The sequence below is a fragment of the Notamacropus eugenii genome, chromosome 3 (assembly GCF_028372415.1).
Source record: "Notamacropus eugenii isolate mMacEug1 chromosome 3, mMacEug1.pri_v2, whole genome shotgun sequence".
NCBI lineage: Eukaryota > Metazoa > Chordata > Mammalia > Diprotodontia > Macropodidae > Notamacropus > Notamacropus eugenii.
Genome location: NC_092874.1, coordinates 466,513,455 through 466,532,432, shown reverse-complemented (window position 1 = coordinate 466,532,432; position 18,978 = coordinate 466,513,455).

Genomic DNA, 18,978 nt, shown 5'->3' with positions numbered 1-18,978 from the left:
ATGAAAGCAACCAGCTACTTGTTCTCCTTGACCTACCTTGCCTTGCCTTTTTGCTACTTCTCTTTGCCTTTAGGGAGCCTTTCCAGGTTCGTTATCCTCCTAATAATTTTAAACTTTCTTTAATTGTTCTTGGTGTGTCTTCTGTTACAACCCACACGAAGATTCCCACCCAGTATCTGAGACGACTCTCCTTCCAGTTTTCTTCATTTTCTCAGTCAGCCAATGAGTTTTTAAGCACCAACTTCTTCACTGGCCCTGGCGATATGGAGCTCCCAGTCCAATTTTGCTAGACATTTCCTCCACAAATTCAACCTCTAACCTTCTTCACTCATCCAGATGCCTCCAAGTCTCCTGTCCATCATTCTTTTCCTTACTTGGCTCATTGTTTCTCAGTTCCGTCTTCTGGAGTCAAGTAGAAAAAGTCATAAGACATTGCTAGGTGGTGCAGTGGATAGAGCACTGGGTCTGGAGTAAGGAAAAGATCTAAGTTCAGATCCAGCCTTGAATGCTTACTAGCCATGTGACCTTTGGCAAGTCATGCAACTTCTGTTTGTCTCAGTTTCCTCATCTGTAAAATGGAAATAGCCATGGCATCTCCCTCCCAGTGTTGTTGTGAAGGTCAGATGAGATAATTGTAAAGCACTTAACACAATATCTGATATATGGTAAGCGCTATATAAATACTGTTCATATTAAGTCAGTTAAATTCTAAGTTTCTTCAGCTGTGATATGGTGGTAACAATAACGCCTGTCTCCCAGAGTTGGTGAGGGGGTAAAAGAATGTTGGTGAAGCACTTACCCAGTGTCTGGCAATAGTAAGCCAGGTAAGCTGACCTATATAAAGGTCAGCTAGTTTTATGACTATTACTCGTTTCAAATTCCATCTGATGGCCCTTCAAATACCTGAAGAGAGCTCTGCCATTCCCCCAGTCCTCCCTCCTTGAAGTCTTCTCTTTTCTAGTTTAAACACCCTCCTTTCCATCAATGGATCCTCAAATGGCATGAACTTGAGACCCTCCTAACCTTAATGACTCTTCTCTGATGGATCTCCAGCTCATTGATGTCCTTCCAAAACTGTGGTTTCTGGAGAGGACCAGATCTGGCCTGATGGGGCTGGAGTACAGTGGGGTCATCACCTCTCTGGTTCTGGGCACTCTGTGGGTCCTAATACAGCTGATGATTACATAACGCACTGCACTGTTCTTGCTTGTGCCCACATGTGCCCATCATATGCCAGGTATATGTGTCAGAGGGCACCTACATGTCCACCTGCACAGCTACCACTTGGGCATTTTTAAAAATCAGATATGGAAGAAGTTGATTTCAGCAGCTCTGAATTTCACTTGGAATGAGATGTTCTAAATCAGAAACCACTCCACTCGGGGGAAATAATCTTCCTATTAGTTTGTTTAGCTGCCGGTGATAAGAGGCTCTGTTCAATAAAGGAGCACCTCGGTGTGGGGGACCCTTGGGCACTCTGCAGTGGGGGAGGGCTGCTGGATTCAGGGACCCTAATTACAAACACCTGCGGCTGGCTGTCAGAAAGGTGTGTGTGTGTGTGTGTGTGTGTGTGTGTGTGTGTGTGTATGCATGTCTGTATGAAGGTATGTATATGTGTTTATGTTTGTGTATATGTCTGTATGTATGCGTTTGTGCTTATGTCTGTGTTTGTGAATGTGTGTATTTGTGCATGTGTATAGATGTATCTCTCTCTGTATGTGTGTCTGCCTGTGTGAATGTGTATGTGCATGTGCGTGTATTTGTTTCTGTATGTATGAATTTATATGTATTTGTGTTTGTGTTTGGGAATCTGTGTTGTATGGTTGTGTGTTTTGTGTGTTTGCGTTTGCTCTTCCTCCTGCTTCGCTCTGAGTGACATCCTCCACCCCAGTCATCCTTTCTCTCCTCAGCCTTCCAGGTCACAGGACTCAGAGGGCAGCCCATCAAGAACCTTTCCCCCTTTGTCCACTGGATGGATGGGTAGAGGGGAACAGACTCTCTGAGTCAGCGTCTGAGCTATAGAGGATAGTGAGCAGGGAAGGGGCCAGAGGAAGGGAGGACCTATTTCCCTGATGGAATTTCCCTGGGGTTGCTGTTGACTTTGATGAAGGAGAGAGAATCACCCAAGTAAGAACAGATTCAGACCTGGGAAGGACATTAGAAATCATCGAACCGAATGGTTTGCCAAATTTTTGGTCTCAGGACCCCTTTACACGTCTAGAAATAATTTTGTTTTGTGGATTATATCTATAGATATTTACCATGTTAGAAATTAAAACTGATAAAAATATTTATTTGCTCATTTAAAATAATAACAAACTTATTATGTGTTATCATAACATTTTAAAATAAAAAAAACCCTCTATTTTCTTAAACAACAAAAAAGTGGCATTGTTTTGAATATTAAAAAAAATCTCTTTCATGTTTAGCTTAACAGAGAGGACAGCTGAATTCTGCATTCAGTCTGTTGTGTGGTTATTTTGGTTGAAATATGTGAAGAAAACCCAGACTCACAGATATGTAGATGGAAAAAAAGGAGTATCTTAATAGGCAAATAACTTCTTTATCATATTATGGAAATAGTTTTGACCTCAAGGACCTCGTCGGAGGGCATTGGGAACTCCCACAGATCTGTGGATCCCACGTTGAGAGCTGCTGACCTCATCTAATCCTCTCATTTTACAGATCATGAAAATGGAGCCCAGGGAGGTTAGATAATTTGCCTGAGGTCACATAGGTAGTGAAGTATGGAGAATTCAAATCCTTTCCTCTGATTTCAGATTTGCCATGCTTTTTCTTACTAACCTTATCATTTTGTAGATGAGAAGTTAGTATTTGTAGGATATAAGTAACTCAAAGCTTATTTGTAAAAATGTCTTTTGTTTTTTAACATTCATTTTTTAAAAAATTTGAGTTCCCAATTCTTTCCCTCACTACAGCTTCTCCCCCATTCATTGAGAAGGCAACAAATGAGATATTTCTGCTTTAGCCATGTTTCCTCCCACCCCCAAACAAGAAAGATAATGCTTAAAAAAGGATGTTTTGATCTGCTCCCAGAAATGATCAGTTCTCTATCTGGAGCCAGAGAACATTTTCATCATGAGTCCTTTGGAGTTGTCTTGGATCAGTGTATTGCTGAGAATAGCTAAGTCGTTCACGGCTGATCACTGTACAATATTACTGTTACTGTATACAATGTTCCCCCGATTCTGCTCATTTCACTGTGCATCAGTTCATGTAAGTCTTTCCAGGTTTTTTCTGAAACATTCTGATCATCATTTCTTATAGCACAATTATGTTCCATCACAATTGTATACCACACTTATTCAGCCATCCCTTGAGCAGCTACTTAAAGAAGCCTATTCATTGAATGGGTGTATCTCACTCAAAGTGAATGCTATAAGGCCTTAGCCTGAAAGGGCCCGGGTCTCACATTGCATTCTGGGCCATCTCTGGTCATTCTGATGAATATCAGGCCACTGGACCCAGGAGAAGAAAGTGAGGCTGGTGAGCTTGCACAGCCCTCCCTCACTCAAATCAAAGTCAACTGCAAGTCATGTCATTGTTTTGATGTCATATTCCTCTTTGAAAACAAAGGATAAACACAATAACAACAACCCTAGTTAATGGGCATCCCCTTAATTTTCAATTCTTTGCCACCACAAAAAGAGCTGCTATAAATATTTTTGTACAAATGAGTCCTTTCCCCTTTTCTTTTATTTCTTTGGGATACAGATCTAGCAGTGTTCTCACTGGGTCAAAGGGTATGCACAGTTTTAAAGCTCTTTGGGCATAGATCCAATTTGTTCTCTAGAATGGTTGGACCAGTTCACAACTTCACCAACAGTGCATTACTGTCCCTATTTTTCCTCACCTCCTCCAGGATGTGCCATGTTCCTTTTCTGTCATTTTAGCCAATCTGATCAATGTGAAGTGGTACCTTAGAGTAGTATGATTTTGAATTTCTTTAATTGTTAGTGATTTAGAGTGTTTTATATGACTGTTGATACCTTTGACTTCTTCTGAAAACTATGTGTTCATATCTGTTGACCATTTATAGCAAAAGTGTCTTGACAAGGACCTAGGTCTCTGGGTTATCACATCAGGAAAGGATCTCATTTCTTACCTCTTCTTCCTCTGTCATCTCCATCTCCTTTCTAGTCATGGTGGATAATAACTTTAGAGATTGAAGGGACCTTGAAAACCATGTAGTCCAAATGCCTTATTTTATAGTTGAAAAAACTAAGACCCAGGTTGATTGACTTGCCCAAGTTTATATTATTAACAGCTGAAATTGTTACTGGTATGGTCATTTTATTGGTATAATTAGAATGTCTTAAAAAGAGCATATTTGGGAAGAAAGTCAAAGCTCCTCCTATGAGAATGCCTAGACTAACAAAATGCTGACCAGGTGAGGAAATGGACCCAATGACCCACAGTGATGACATACAAGTGTTCATGTAAAAGAAGCTGGTTGTCGTTTTGTCATTTTTTCAGTCATGTCCACCTCTTTGTGACCCCATTGGGGGTTTTCTTGACAAAGATATTGGAGTGGTTTTCCATTTTCTTCTCCAGCTCATTTTACAGATGAGGAAACTGAGGCAAACAGGGTTAAGTGACTTGCCCACAGTCACATAGCTAGTAAGTGTTTCAGGCTAGATTTGAACTCAGCAAGATGAGTCTTTCTGATTCTAGGTCCAGTACTTTGTGCACTAGATTGCCCCCTGGCAGCCCCAAAGGGAGCTAGCTGGCAGTGAATCCAATAACAAGCCTTTGATAAAAACCCTTTTATATGCTAGGCACTGTGCTAGGTGCTAGGGATACAAAGGAAAGAGAAGTCCTGCCCTTGAAGAGCTTATATTCTACTGGTAGGTGGGAAATACAACTTGTACGTAAAGGAGTGTAATACACCAAGGTTGGGTTGCCAGTTAGTGACTGAGCTGGCATTAGAAGCTGGGTGTCCAGCCTAATGCTTTTGATAAATTGGAAGATTGTTTAAAAGTAATTTTCCAGGGAAATTTGCAAATGCTGGTTCCATTTCTGAAGAGGATGTTTATGTTAAAAATAAAATAAAGCAAAATGGTGGAGCAAGTTTGGGGCAGGAAGGCAGAGCACTTTTGACTTTACGAGGAGAAAGACCAGTAAACCCCAGCTGAAGAGGCAAAGTCATCATAGAATCATAGAAGTTGGGTATCCAATGAGTCCCCTCCCCATGACTGGGAGCTCAGAGTCAGCTTTGTTGGTACAAAGTAGATTAGACATGCTGACTTGCTTCTGATGTCCCATCACGATTAAGATCAACTATGTTTTCTCAATCAGTGAGCAAGCATTTATTAAGCACCAACTGGGTGCCCTTTTCTCAATCAATAAGGAAATGCTTATTAAGCATCAACTGGGTGCCCACCACTAGGGATGCAAAGACAAAACTCCCTCTCCCCTCCCTCAGGGCCATGCCTTCTCTACAATTTACAGTTTTAGACAGATGTCTAAAGCAGAGATGTCAATCTCAGAACTTTCAGCAGCATGTGGTCTGCAACACTCCTGAGTAAGACCAGAACCAGATTGAATACAATTGGGAAATACCTAACAAGATAAAGTAAAATACAGTAAAACATGGATAATATTAATATGTGAATTTCTAAGTCACTATGCAGCTCAGAGGGAGCCTTACTCATGATTTAGTGGCCCTATTTGGTTTCTATTTAGATTTGACTCCACAGACCTAGACCACTGAAAAGTTAACAGATTTCCCCAGGGTTACCCAGCTATAGATTTCCGAGGTGGGACATGGTCCCAAAGTCAGCTCATTGTTTATTATGGCCTCTCTGCCTATATAGAATACATACAAAATTAACTCTAAGAAATTTTGATGGGAGAAGGCCTTGGGAGGTGAGTGACAGTGGAGAGGTCAGGGAACAGGAAGAGTTTCCTATGGAAGGTGGGGCAGTGGGGAGGCTGGGCTGTCTCATTCTCAGGTTCTCCCAGTAAAAACGTGGACTTGGGTGAGGCCACAGACAAGGAGAGGATGGAGCCTAAGTTTTCCTTTTATTTCTCCCTCCTTTTCTGTTCTCTCCAGGGCCACTGGGCAGGGTTTGGCAAATGATCCCAACCCAGCTGCCCTGAAGCAAGAAGCTCTGTTCCAAGGGAAGGCGCATAGGCTAGCTTCACTTACCTCCCAGGGACAGGAAGAAAGCTTCAGAATACTTGGCTTTTCTCATTTGCCATGGGTGAGTAGCCAGGACACTTTTTAATTAAACAGGTCCAGCCCCAGCTAGCTATGAGCCCCAGGTGTCCAGCTTTCCTCCTTCTGACACCAGCTAAGCTTCCTCTTTATTTCCAGCGGAACAGTAACTCTTGTTCCATCTCCCCTGGGGGAAGCATTTTTTTTTTAAAAAATAGCTTTCAAAACACTTTGGCATATGTTATCTCATTTAATTCTCACAGCAACCCCATGAGCTAGGGAGGGCAGGAATTAGACGCTGAGATGTTGGAACTGGAAGAAACCCAGGAGCTCCAAGGAGTCCACTCTCTCTTCTTTTATAGATGAGAGAACTGGGGGACAAGGCAAGTGTTTTGTTTGAGACCAGAAGTGAGGTTGGAATCTAGCTGCATCCTCTCTAACCTTACTGGACTAGGCTTCCTAGTGGGTAGTGCCTTCTGCCTTGACTGGGCATTCCAACCCCCATGCACCTCCTGCCTTTCACCTGGGTTCCCTGGCCCCTACTTTACGTTGGAAGAAGCACTCAAACATGGGCATTGATTAAATGCCTACTGTGTGCCAAGCAGTGTGTTGGGATACAAAAACAAAAATAAAGCAGTCCCTGTCTTCAAAAAACTTCCATTCTATTGGAACACATATATGAATATATACATACAACACACATACACATACATGTATATGTATAGGTTTGTTTATACACATATGAATACACACACACACATGTATATGTACACATATACATATGAATGTGAGAAGTAATTCATTTGGACCCCTACTCTATTCCAATTAGTATTGATCAGTTGGATATGATTCCATAGGGTAATGATTGTAAGTTCTGTATATTAGGCCCCAGAGTGGTGAGCTGCAAGCTGTAAGTTCACCTGCTTAATCATAGGAAGCCTACCAGAGGCCCTCCACCCTTGTTTTTCCTTGTTATGGTGACCAAGCCCAGTGTGGTGGAGGTGATTTAATTACTTGGAAAGTTCTCCAACTTATTTTTGTATCTCTGGATCCTCTCTCTTGTCCAACATGAGCAGGTGACCATCTTATGACCACTTAGTCAGTGGAGATGTCCCATGCTTTGCCCAAACCGAGACCTTCCTGCTGACATACCGTTTCTCGCTGAAGCATCATTTTTGTCCAGTAAAGCAAGTCTATCAAGCAGTGGGATTCTGTATTGTGTATAGCTCCTTGAGTGTTCAGCTATTAAGTCTGGTATCAAGCTGTATAAAAAGAAGGCTCTGAAAGAAGGGGCCATCTCAGACCCTGAGGAAGATCTGGGGTCCACTTCATTGGAGGGGACTATGGGCCCTTTAATAAGGTGCCATTGGCTCAGGGCTCTGTCTCAGTCTCTTTTATTATATGTTTAAAATTTTTTTTCTAATTTAAAAAAATTTTTAAAATTAAAAAAAAATTAATCCCTACTTATTTAATTTTTTAAATTAAAAAAAATTTTCATCCCCACCCAAACACACATACATGGTTGTTGTTGTGCAGTCAGTTTCAGTTGCTTCTGAGTCTTCATGATCCCATGGAACTCTGTCTATGGCATTTTCTTGCAAAGATACTCGAGTCATTTGCCATTTCCTTATTCAGTGGCACAGAGATTAAGTGACTTGCCCAAAGTCATACAGCTAGGAAGTTTCTGAGGCTGGATTTGAACTCGGGTTACCTGAGCCCAAGCCCAGTACTCTATCCACAGCATTACCTGGCTGCCTCACACATACACATGTACATATGTTGTAAATGTAATATGTGCATATAACAGATCATGTGTAGTGAGTACATATTATGTAATATAAATCATATATACATATACCATATATAGACAAATAGGTATGCAAACACATTTATTATATATAGGAACATATACTTATATGTCATGTAAATTTAATATATGCATATATAAATCAATCCAACAAACATTTCTTAAGTTCCTACTGTATACTGGGCACTGGGCAGACAGAAATGAAGCAAACCCTTAAGGAGTTTATATCCAATCAAGGAAATAACAAATATCATATAATAATGTAGTATTATGATAATATATGATATATAATGACAATATAATATATTGTATATCATAAAAATATGAGTATATAAATGATAAATAAAACCAGTGCACATACAGTAAAAGCTAAATAACTCCACAGTAGGTGAGGGAGGGAGGTCATTGGCAGCTGAGGGATGATCAGGAGAAGTCTCTGGGAAGTGGTGCTGAGTCGGAAGGAAACAGGTGAGTCTGAGCCATGGGCGTGAGGAAGAAAAGGAGGGACTTGGAGCTGGGGGAGAGAGACAGACTGTGTACAGGGTCTGGGGCAGAGGGTGTCTGACTCTTGGATGAGTCCCTTAAAGCCTTCCCAGCTTTTCACACCTTTACACTGTGGTGCTTTCGGCTGCTAAACATTGGGCTCTCTTAGCGTCCAATCAGGGCACCTGATTTGTAACTAGCAGGGCTCAATTACTGATGGAGCAGCAGAGGAAGTAATGTCCTCTCACCAGTAAATTGCATTTTACAAGGTGGCACCAAGACTGTTTACCTGCCACTTTACAGGAATTTCCAATCTCTGAAGGTAGCACTAGAGTGAGGGGGCAGGGAGATGACCCCTTTTCTAGGACAAGTCAGGAAATGGATAGAGGGAGGGAGAGAGAGACAGAAAGACAGAGAGAGACAGAGACAGAGACACACAGAGAGAGAGAGCCAATTAAGCGCCAAAAGAGGCATAAGAGAGTGTCTGGAGAAGCATGGCCATGCCAGGAGCTTTGCTCCAGCTGCAGGACACAAAGGCACTAGTGACCTAGCCTGCCGGGGTCTGCTGGTGGAGCTGTTGTATTAGACAAGACCGCCCCTGGGGCCTGTCCACGCCTGTGAGGGCAAGTCCGATGTTGAGTCTGAAATAAAACAGTCAAATAATGGCTTAAGCATTAAAGAGGAAATTAATCTGTATAAAAATATTCACAGAGTTTACTATCTAGGCAAGTCTATGCCCAAGCTGGTTTATTGTTTTATGTGTGAGCTTTTCATTTGAGAGATAACACATAGGAAATGTAATTACATCACGTTAGCAAAAATCTCAGGATACAGACAGAGAAGGAAAGTACTGCAAATACTAGCAATTTTGTATTTTTAAAACTTAGAGGGGGCAGGGCAATTCCTTGGAAGGTTTGCTCATTCCCAAGAGTGCTGGACTATTGACTGATGGGTTTAATGAAGGCAGGAGTTCTTGACCTGAGATCCTGGGTAAATTCCAGGGGGTCCATGAACTTGGATGGGGAAGAAAGTCCTTATTTTTACTAACCTTTCACTGAAATTTAGCATTTCCTTCAAATATTGAAGAACACTGTTCTGAGAGATGACCATAGCCTTCACTAGACTGTCAGAGAGATCCAAGACACACACAAAGAGAGGCTAACATGGAAACTCCCATGAGGATGAAAAGAAAGAGGAAAAGTATTCTTGCATTTCACAGTATGGCTCACAGGAGCAGAAATTTTGAGCTGAAAGGGAATGGAGAAACAATCTAGTCCAATTTCCCCATTTTACAGATTAGAAAACTGAGGTCCAGAGAAGTTAGTTGTGACCTGCCTAAATTAATACAGATAGTAAGTGGAAGAGACAAAATCTAAAAGTGGGTCTAGCCAAAACCCTAATTCTCATCTTATCCCTAACTCAAACCATAGCCCTAGTTTTAAATCTAACACTGGCCTTAACTTAAAATCTAACCCTAATTCCAATACAACCAAAGACTGATCTAGGCCCAACCCTAACCCTACAGTGGAACAATAAGAGAAAGGGCATAGGTCAACAGCTGACATGGTCATTGACTTCTTGGGCATCCATGGAGGCCTCTTGCTGCTTAGTATGTCATCCAGGTTCCTTCCTGACACCAAGCCCAGCTGTGTTCCTGCTAAGTAAAGCATTTGCTCCCATCTCTTTCAGCCCCCTTGTGGAAGGACAAGGAAATATCTTTTGACTCAAAGTACAGTGTTCTTTACTGTACTCACTGAAGCAACCAATATTTATTGAGCATCCCCTATAAGTGGGACACTGCATCCCATGAGAATGGACTAGAAATGGGAAATATGGGAAGCATACCCACAAGTTCTCTGCCTTGGGAAGGGAAACTTTTTCAGTAAACATTTATTAAGTATCTACAGTATACCAGACATTGTGCTAAGCCTTGGAGATACAAAGAAAGGCAAAAGACTGTCTCTCTTTTCAAGAAACTCAGAGTCTAAAGGGGAGACAGCTTACAAACAATTATGTACAAACAAGCTAGAGACAGGATAAATTGGATTTATCAGTAGATCTATCAACAGAGGGTGGCACTAGACTTAAAGGGAAATCAGGAAAAGGTTCCTATTAAAGAGGAGAGTTGGTGGATTATAAATTAAAAAGTCTGTTATCATTTGACTCATCCCTTTATCAAGGATGTACTTGTATGTGAGAATAAGATTCATACAAATTTTGTAGAGATGGGAAAGTCAACATTTAGGGCAGTAGTTATTAATCTTCTCAAGATCATCTTTTTGGGTGTAAAACAATAAAGTCTGACATTTTAGCCAAACCTTTGGAATCCTCCCTCCTTTACATGCCATTTGAACCAATTCCTCAGCATCCTCAAGTTAGTATGTTTTAAGTGGCTGAGTGACAATGGTCTTTCCATCTTTGTTTTTCCCCAGTAGTATTTTTTATTTCCTCACGCAGCATCTCAGAGTGTGAAGTGCAGGAGTCCAAATGTGATGATGGAATTTTACTGATGGCGAAAAGAGTTGAATATAAATTTTTTTAACAGATCTTTTCTATCTTTTATCGATTTGTTGTCCTCTTCCCAGTTTCATCTTTCAGTGTCCTTGGGATGACTTCTTAGCTCAATCTTGAGACACACTTTCTTTAAGCTCACAAATGAATGAGATACTTTCCCTACTTGTGTGACATTTAGCAATTCTCTTATAACTTCCCTGAGCCTTGTTTTCCTCTTCTGTAAAATGAAGGGATTGAACTAGATGACTGCTGAGGTTCTCTTCAGCTTTAGATATGATTGTATGACTTCTAAATGTTGACACAACTGAACAGGCTCAGCTAGGCTTAGCTTACTGAAAGCATTCAAGTAAGGAACAGGATTGGTAATTTCCAAGGAGGAAGAAGTCAGCCTCAGAAACAGGTTGATCTACAAGGAATTGCAGTGTAGCCTGGTATAGCTTGTTCTTTGACATGCACATAATCCAGTCTTTCCCAGCTTTGTTTTGAATGGAACCCACCACCTCCCTCTCTTTTCCTTTTAAAGCCAAATAGCTGAGGTGGTTTCTCTCACATCTATCCCCTCTTTTTCAGAGAAGACTTTGGAAGATAAGATGCATGAGATGATCTGAGTATCCCAGCTATTTCTTGAGAGCTAGGGAGAGCCTGGGATATCACTAAAAATGTGTTTTCTACAGCTTGCCACTGTTTGATCAAAGTCAGGTCAACAGATATATATTAAGCACCTTCTATGTGCCAGACCACACTGTACTAAGTGCTGGATCTACAAAGAAGGGCAAAAAGCAGTCCCTGCTCTCAAGGAGCTTACAGTCCAAAGGTGGAGACATGCAAAAACTATGATCACAACTGTGGACTGAATGCATGGAGAGGACAAATTGTAAAGTTAGAGAGAAGACTCCAGTGATACGGAGCATCTAGAAGGACTTCTTGGTGGATTTTTGTTGGGTCCTTATAGAAGCCAGGGGAGCCAGAAGTCAGAGATGAGGAAGGAGAGCATAGAGGACACTCATGATTCAGTTAAATTAAAATTAAAGACTGGATTAGCTTGGCTTTGTGGCTTATGATAGGTTTCTGGCACTCTTACTCAAAATAGTTCAGGAGCCAGTCATATCATCCCTCTCCCCCAACAAACAAATTCATGACTAACTGACCATGAAGTGTCATCATGGCATGGTGGTGACCTTGGCTTTTTGAAGGTTGCCCCACTGGGATCAATCAATCCATCATGCATTCCATTTCATTTCTGCTGTGACCAACTCTTCATGACCCCATTTGGCATTTTCTTGGCAAAGATACTGCAGTGATTCACCATTTCCTTCTCCAGCTCTTTTTAAAGAGAAGGAAACTGAGGGAAACAGGGTGAAGTGACTTGTTTAGTCACACAGCTGGTAAGTATCTGGGGCCGGATTTGAACTCAATGGAAGGGTAGCTAGTGGGGTACCATAGTGCATAGCCTGGAGTCAGAAAGACCTCCATTTATCCCTATCTTCTTTTAAAAGCTCAAGAACTGGATCCTTCCTAAGGTCTCCTCCTCACTCTGATGTTACTTTGTATATATTCTATATTTTGGCACCTGAGTGGCATTGTGGCTAGAGTTCTGGACTTAGAACCTCCCAGGGTTGATGTGATGCTCAAATGAAATAACACATGCAAAGCAGCTATCACTCTTATCAGGGGCAGCTAGCAAGTACAGTGGATAGAGGGCTGGACCTGGAATTAGGAAGATCTGAGTTGAAATCTGGCCTCAGACCCTTAGGAGCTGTGTGATCCTGGGTAAGTCACTTAACCCTGTTTGCCTCAGTTTCCTTATCTGTATAATGAGCTGGAGAAGGAAATGGCAAACCACTCCAGTAACTTTGCCAGGAAAACCCTAAATGGGGTCATGAACAGTCGAACAATAATATTTATTATCATTATTTGTTAATAATAGCAATCTGTGCTCAGGTTGTTCCCTTTCTCTAAGAGAATTCCAAAGGCATGAACCATCTCATGTTTGTCTCCACATCCTACCTCCTCTCAAATGCTTGGCCCATAGCAGGAGCTCAGTGATTGCTTGTTGAATAAACGATCCACTCTCCCTGCTCCCGAGTCCCTTAGTTTCCTATAGTTTCTCTGTGGGCCATATTGGACGCTGGGCTCCCCACTGCAAACAGAACAAGGATCTATGGACTCACATCTTGGCAACGTGCTTGTTATTTTGGGAGCACAAACACCATTTACAAGAATGAATGGTAAGATAAATTATTAATACTCACCAAGGAAATTTCTAACCCTATTAGTGTGATATCACTGAATGTGTTTCTTATGCCAAGGTAATGATTTTATTGCAAATCAGAATGGGGCAGAATGAGAGTATTGTAACACTGGATTTAGTCAATTAATAAGGATGCAGGGAAACTGCAAGTTGTTGGTGGTTTATTATGGCACTGCTTGAAATGGCAATGCTTTGGTGACTTTTCCATTTGCTTTATAGCTAACGTTTCCATTTATTGTTGAAGTCTGTGCACTCTGTAAAAATCTTTTAGCTTAGATGTCCAAACCAGAATGTGTAGGCCTGGGATGGAGATGTAAATAGGGCAGGGTAGTTGGGTCAGTGTCCATGGGTACTGAAATTGAGAGGGCACTGACATGCCTTGTAATCCTGTAGGTAGAAAGGACAGAGCTTAACATCCAGTTAATTAACACAAGAGCTATCAGAAGGCCTGCTTTTTATATGCCCCACCTGACTCCAAAGGCCACATGGAAGATGAACTCCTCCCTGGCCTGGCTGCTTCTCCTTTTTCCCCTAGGGAAGCCCTCCCCAGGCATAGTCTTAGTGTGCCTCTGACTCTTTCCTGCATGGGTGGTGTTCTAGACCTACAAGGCATATTCTCTAATACCCCTCTCTGCCCTCTGAAATTGACCTTAAATTTGAACGCACCTTTCCTGATGTTTACTGAGGGGGATGAGGAGAAGGAAGGTGTTTTGAGATGCTGGTCCCAGGCTCTAAATATTTTAGTTACAGCTCTGGGTAGTGAGTAATACTGGATAAATCCTAGTCCTTGCCTAATCCAAGGGCTGGAATCCTAACTCCCTTGGGAGGATCTTCCAGATAGTCTTCTGACCAATAAATAAATGAGTACGTAGAATTTGGGTTTTTTTGCACTTGCAATTCAACAAACTCTGGGCTAATAGAAAAACAGAGACAGCCCCGATCCTCAAGGGGCTTCTATTCTACTAAACGAGACAACGTGCTACAGAAGTATGTCCATGGAGGAAAGTTATGGGGCAGTGAGCAGGGCTGTTGGGGAATAGATTGATGCATACCTTCCAGGAACCATGGTAGAACTGATCTGATTATGCCTCTCCTACCAGTAAGAAGGATCCACCCAATGCAGTTGTTCAGAATGTTGAGAAAATGGCTGGAGAGTAGGAATGAAGTAAATCAGAGTGGGGTCCTCCTGAGAAAGCAGGCCAGGGGGGACAGTTAGGCCGAGATGGAAGGTCCCAAGATGAAAGAGTTAAAAACTCTAGGGTCTGTTTGGCAATGGCCATTGGAAATGTGCAGGCTGAGAGAAGGAAACACTGCTTAAAATATCCCTGGCCTAGAGGAAGTTTTTCAGGATTTCATTTCTCCCATTCATCTAGCCAGGATTTTGGCCTCTTGGGAGACTGATACCCGGGGTATTTCTGTAGAGAGTGTGTGAGATGTCATCACTGACTAGTCTCATTTCCCTAAAAGTTCACTCAAGCTCTAAATTAATGAATCATTCGCATTTGTATTGTGCTCTACAATAAAAAAATGCTTTTCTCACAATAGCTTTATGACAAGCTAGATAAGGCAAGTCTTACTATACCCATTTTAGAGTTGAGAAAGGCATGGTGGTTACATAGCTAAGTAAATGGCAAAGCCCAGACCCAAACCCAGCTCTTTTGGCTGCAAGGCCAACATTCTTTACACTGTGCCATTTAGCTGCCTTCACTTATACTTTGTAGGGAGAGAGAAGACCCATGGTATCAGGCTGGGGAGTGCTCACAAAGGCAGGTTATGGACTGTGCTTCTGTGACAGAACTGGTCATGGCAGTGGGGTCAGTGGCCTGAAGAAAGAATCTTGGGGGATTCGACTCATGAAGTGAATCATTGAGGGAATCAACAAGCATTTGTGTGGCCGTCCTGTGGGCCAGCCTGGCCTGTTCCTTCGCAGCAAGAGGAAGGTGCCAAGTTAACTCCTCTGAAAGACAATCATAATCTTCTATTCCTGCAGTGGGTGGAAGAAGGAGGTTTTTATCAAGTCAAAGGACTTCTTGGTCCACTACCCCTCAGTCATTGGAGACTGAGAAAGAAGAAAATGGACTTGAACCTGATGAGGGCAGGAGGGTTTGAGCTGAAAGATGAATGAATGAGTCCTGTATGGCATGCCCTGGTACACACATGGAATGCTTTTGATTTTAGCTCTTATCTAATCAAATTATACTGTTGTTTAGCTATGAATTTGAGGCTGAGGAAGTTGGTGAACAACAGGGAGGGGAATTGAAGATGAAATGGGGAATTTAGGGGGAGATGAAGGCAGAGGAGACAAAGGGTGGCCATGCCAGGAGTATTATTATCCCTGTAGAGCCCACTCCCCATGGCGTTCATGGGGACCAACCTGCTACATTGGATGAAACAAACTGGTCTATCCTTTCCCCTTCTGGCCAAAAATCTGCCCCACAATTGGAGGTTGTGGAATAAATAGATGCAGAGATAAATCCTCCAAGCTCAAACAGCCGGATGAAGGGGCTTCCTCCTGCTTCCTCCTGTTTACTTCCATTGATTTGTAATCTAGTCTCTCTTTTTTGTTCATAGGAAGAAGGAAAGGCAATATTCTTTGTTTTCACAGCTGGCTTACTGCTGTTTTATTAGTGTTCTGACTGCAGGAACTTGACAGGTGCTAACCTTTAATCTAAAGGAGAAGAGCCATGCTGTAAGGGAGGAAGGGAAGGAAAAAAGGAAGGGAGGAAGGAGTGCAGGAAAGAAGGAAGGGGGAAGGAAAGAAAGAAGGAGGAAAGGAGAAAAATGAAGGAAAGGGAAGAAGGAAGGAAGGAGAAGAAGGAAGGAAGGAAGGAAAGGGAGGGAGGGAGCCAATGGAGGGACTGATGCAAGAAGAAAAGGGAAGGAAGAAGGGAGGAAAGGGAGGAAAGGGAGGGAGGAAAGGCAAAGAAAGAGGGAGGGAAGGAAGTAAAAAGGAAAGAGAGGGAAGGAGGAAGGAAGGAAAAGAGGAAGAAAGGAGGTAAGGAAGGATGAAAGAAAGAAAAAAGAGAAAGGAAGGATGGAAGAAATAAAAGAAAAAGGAAGAAAGAAGAAAAGAGAGTAAAAAGCTAGAGGGAAAAAAGAGAGAGAAAGAAAAGAAGAAAAAAGATCAGAATGATGTGATTTCCCTTTTCATTCCATCTTCCCCACCATGAGAACGAAATTAAATGAATTCACTCTTGGCTGAGCCCTGCTTGCTGAAATACTCTGCATTTGTCCTTTTGCCCCATGGTCCCCCATATGAAAACCTCTATCTAATTTCTTCTGGGTCTTTAAGAGCATTCAGGCAGGACCACTGTGCAGTTAACATCTGGAAATTAATTACAGCTGCAAGGGGACTTAATTACAATGCTCTGGATGGTACAAGAGTTGGAGATTAGAGAACAAAGAGAGGAGTCAGAGAGTCACAGAATGTTAGAACTGAAGGGGGCCTGAGAGATCAACTAATCCAAGCCCTTCATTTCACAGACGAGAAGACTGAAGCCCAAAGATGCTATGCAATTTCCCCAAAGTCACAGGGAGTGTGTTGATTCCTAGGGCTTGGAACTGACACATTCCTTACCTCCCTAGAACTGCACTGAAGATGATAACTTTTCCTGGCAATGGGGTTTTACCCCTGAGCACCTGTTGAGCTGGTTGGCATTCCTAAAGGAATTCCAGGTAATAACAATTCACTATTTAAAAACTGTACAATTTGCACTGGGGACACAGAGACAAAAACGAAAGAGTATCTCTTCCCACTATGCTGCATTGTCTCCTGGTTACTATATCTTCTTAATTTAGATGCTTCAGTTTCTGTTTTCATACAGTTGCCCACTTCCCAATGTCCCTGGTTGGGTGGGATCAATACTTAACCACTCCCTGTTGGAGACCTATAGTATGGTCATCACACTGGCCAGTTTTACAGCTACAGTAAGTTTTTTTTTTTTTAATGGTATTATCTTCTGCAATAGTAAAGGAGAAACAAATTGATACTTATAGATTGGGGAATGGCTAAATAAAATGTGATTGGTTCATTAATTAATGGACTATTACTGGGATTTAAAAACAAGGAATATGATGAATTCAGAGAATGAAAACAAGCTACATAATAAAATGTGGAAAGAACAACTGCCACAAAGCAATCAGATGTTGTGAAATTAAAAACACTATTCTTCCTTACTTGTAGAATTGGGGAGTATGGGTATGGAACTCTGCATATAATCTCTGCATATAATTTTTCAATGTGTTTGTTAATTTTGCTTAATTGTTTTTATTTTCTCTTTTCTTCTTTATTTTAAGAGATAGCTCTCTAAGACAAGGAGAGAAGAGATAGATATACACTGGAAAATATATTTGACAAAAAACCAAAAAGTACTAATAAAATTAATTTTTCAAAGATAACTTTTATCTCTATGTCTTCAAGTTGTCTCTTGATGGGAGGAATGGTCAAACCTGGAGTAGATCACAGAAATACCTTCTTCTAGATTTGCTCCTAGGTTTCCACATAGGGCCTTTTATTGGGGTAATACATGGATATTCCATCATGGAGTACTACATGGATCTAAATTGTGGAAAATAGATTGGGTAAATTCTCATTGTTGATGAGAGAGAGAGAGAGAGAGAGAGAGAGAGAGAGAGAGAGAGAGAGAGAGAGAGAGAGAGAGAGACAGAGACAGAGACAGAGACAGACAGAGACAGAGACAGACAGAGACAGAGACAGAGACAGACAGAGAGAGAGAGAGTCTTCTGCTAAAAAAAATATAGACCACAGAATCTTCAAATCATGAGAGACCTTAGTGACTGCCTAGTCCAATCCATTACTGAAAACGGATCCTTTCTACAAAGGATAAAATAAAATATGGTTCTTACCTTTTAGGAACTTACACTTTCCTGGCCCACACTGCCTCCTGTACCTTCATTAGGGTGTGTATTTGCTTTAGTTAGCCTGGTTCTCCTGCCTCATAGATGGCATTTGGTGGGGATGGTTGACCCCTTATCCTTAGGAGTTGCTTTCTTAGGAAGTAGCTCTAAGGGTTCAGCTAGAAGCAGGACTGGTGGTCTGAGGGAAGTTGCCATTCACAGGATTCTTGACCCTATTGGCCTCTTGGTGGAAGTTGGTCAGCAGTTGTGGAAGATGACCATGATGAAGATGGATCCCTCCTTCATAATGAATCCTCCCTTCAATGATGGCTGCAGCAGCTGGATGAGAAGTAGGTCTGATGGTTTAGGGCATATTGTTATTACAAGAGTCTTGGGCTCAGGATCTTGAGCTATTTCCCTCATGGTCAGAGAGGAAGATGTTCAGGGTGGTCATAGTGGCTTGACTTGCCTGACACATGCCTCCCTGCATCACATACTTTTGGAAATCTCCATCATCTTCATTATAGTCTTCTGGATGATGTCTAGTTGTCTTATAAGACTACCCATTCCACTTTTGGACATCCAGCTTTGTACTATTGGTAAATTCAATAATTGGGTCATGTGTGCCTTTACCCAAGTCAGTTTTAAAAATGCTGAACAATATGGAGGTAAAGGCATATCCTTGTAAACCTTTTTTTCATTGAGACCTCCTTTCATGGTGACATTGACTCATTAATGAGTTACTCTTTGAGTCCAGTCATTCAACCATTTCTGAATCTACCATACTATACAACCATCTCATCCACAAGGATAAAATGAGAAACATTATTTGTCAGGCAAAAAGCATTTAAGAACTCCCAATGTACCAGGAACTGAACTGGACAC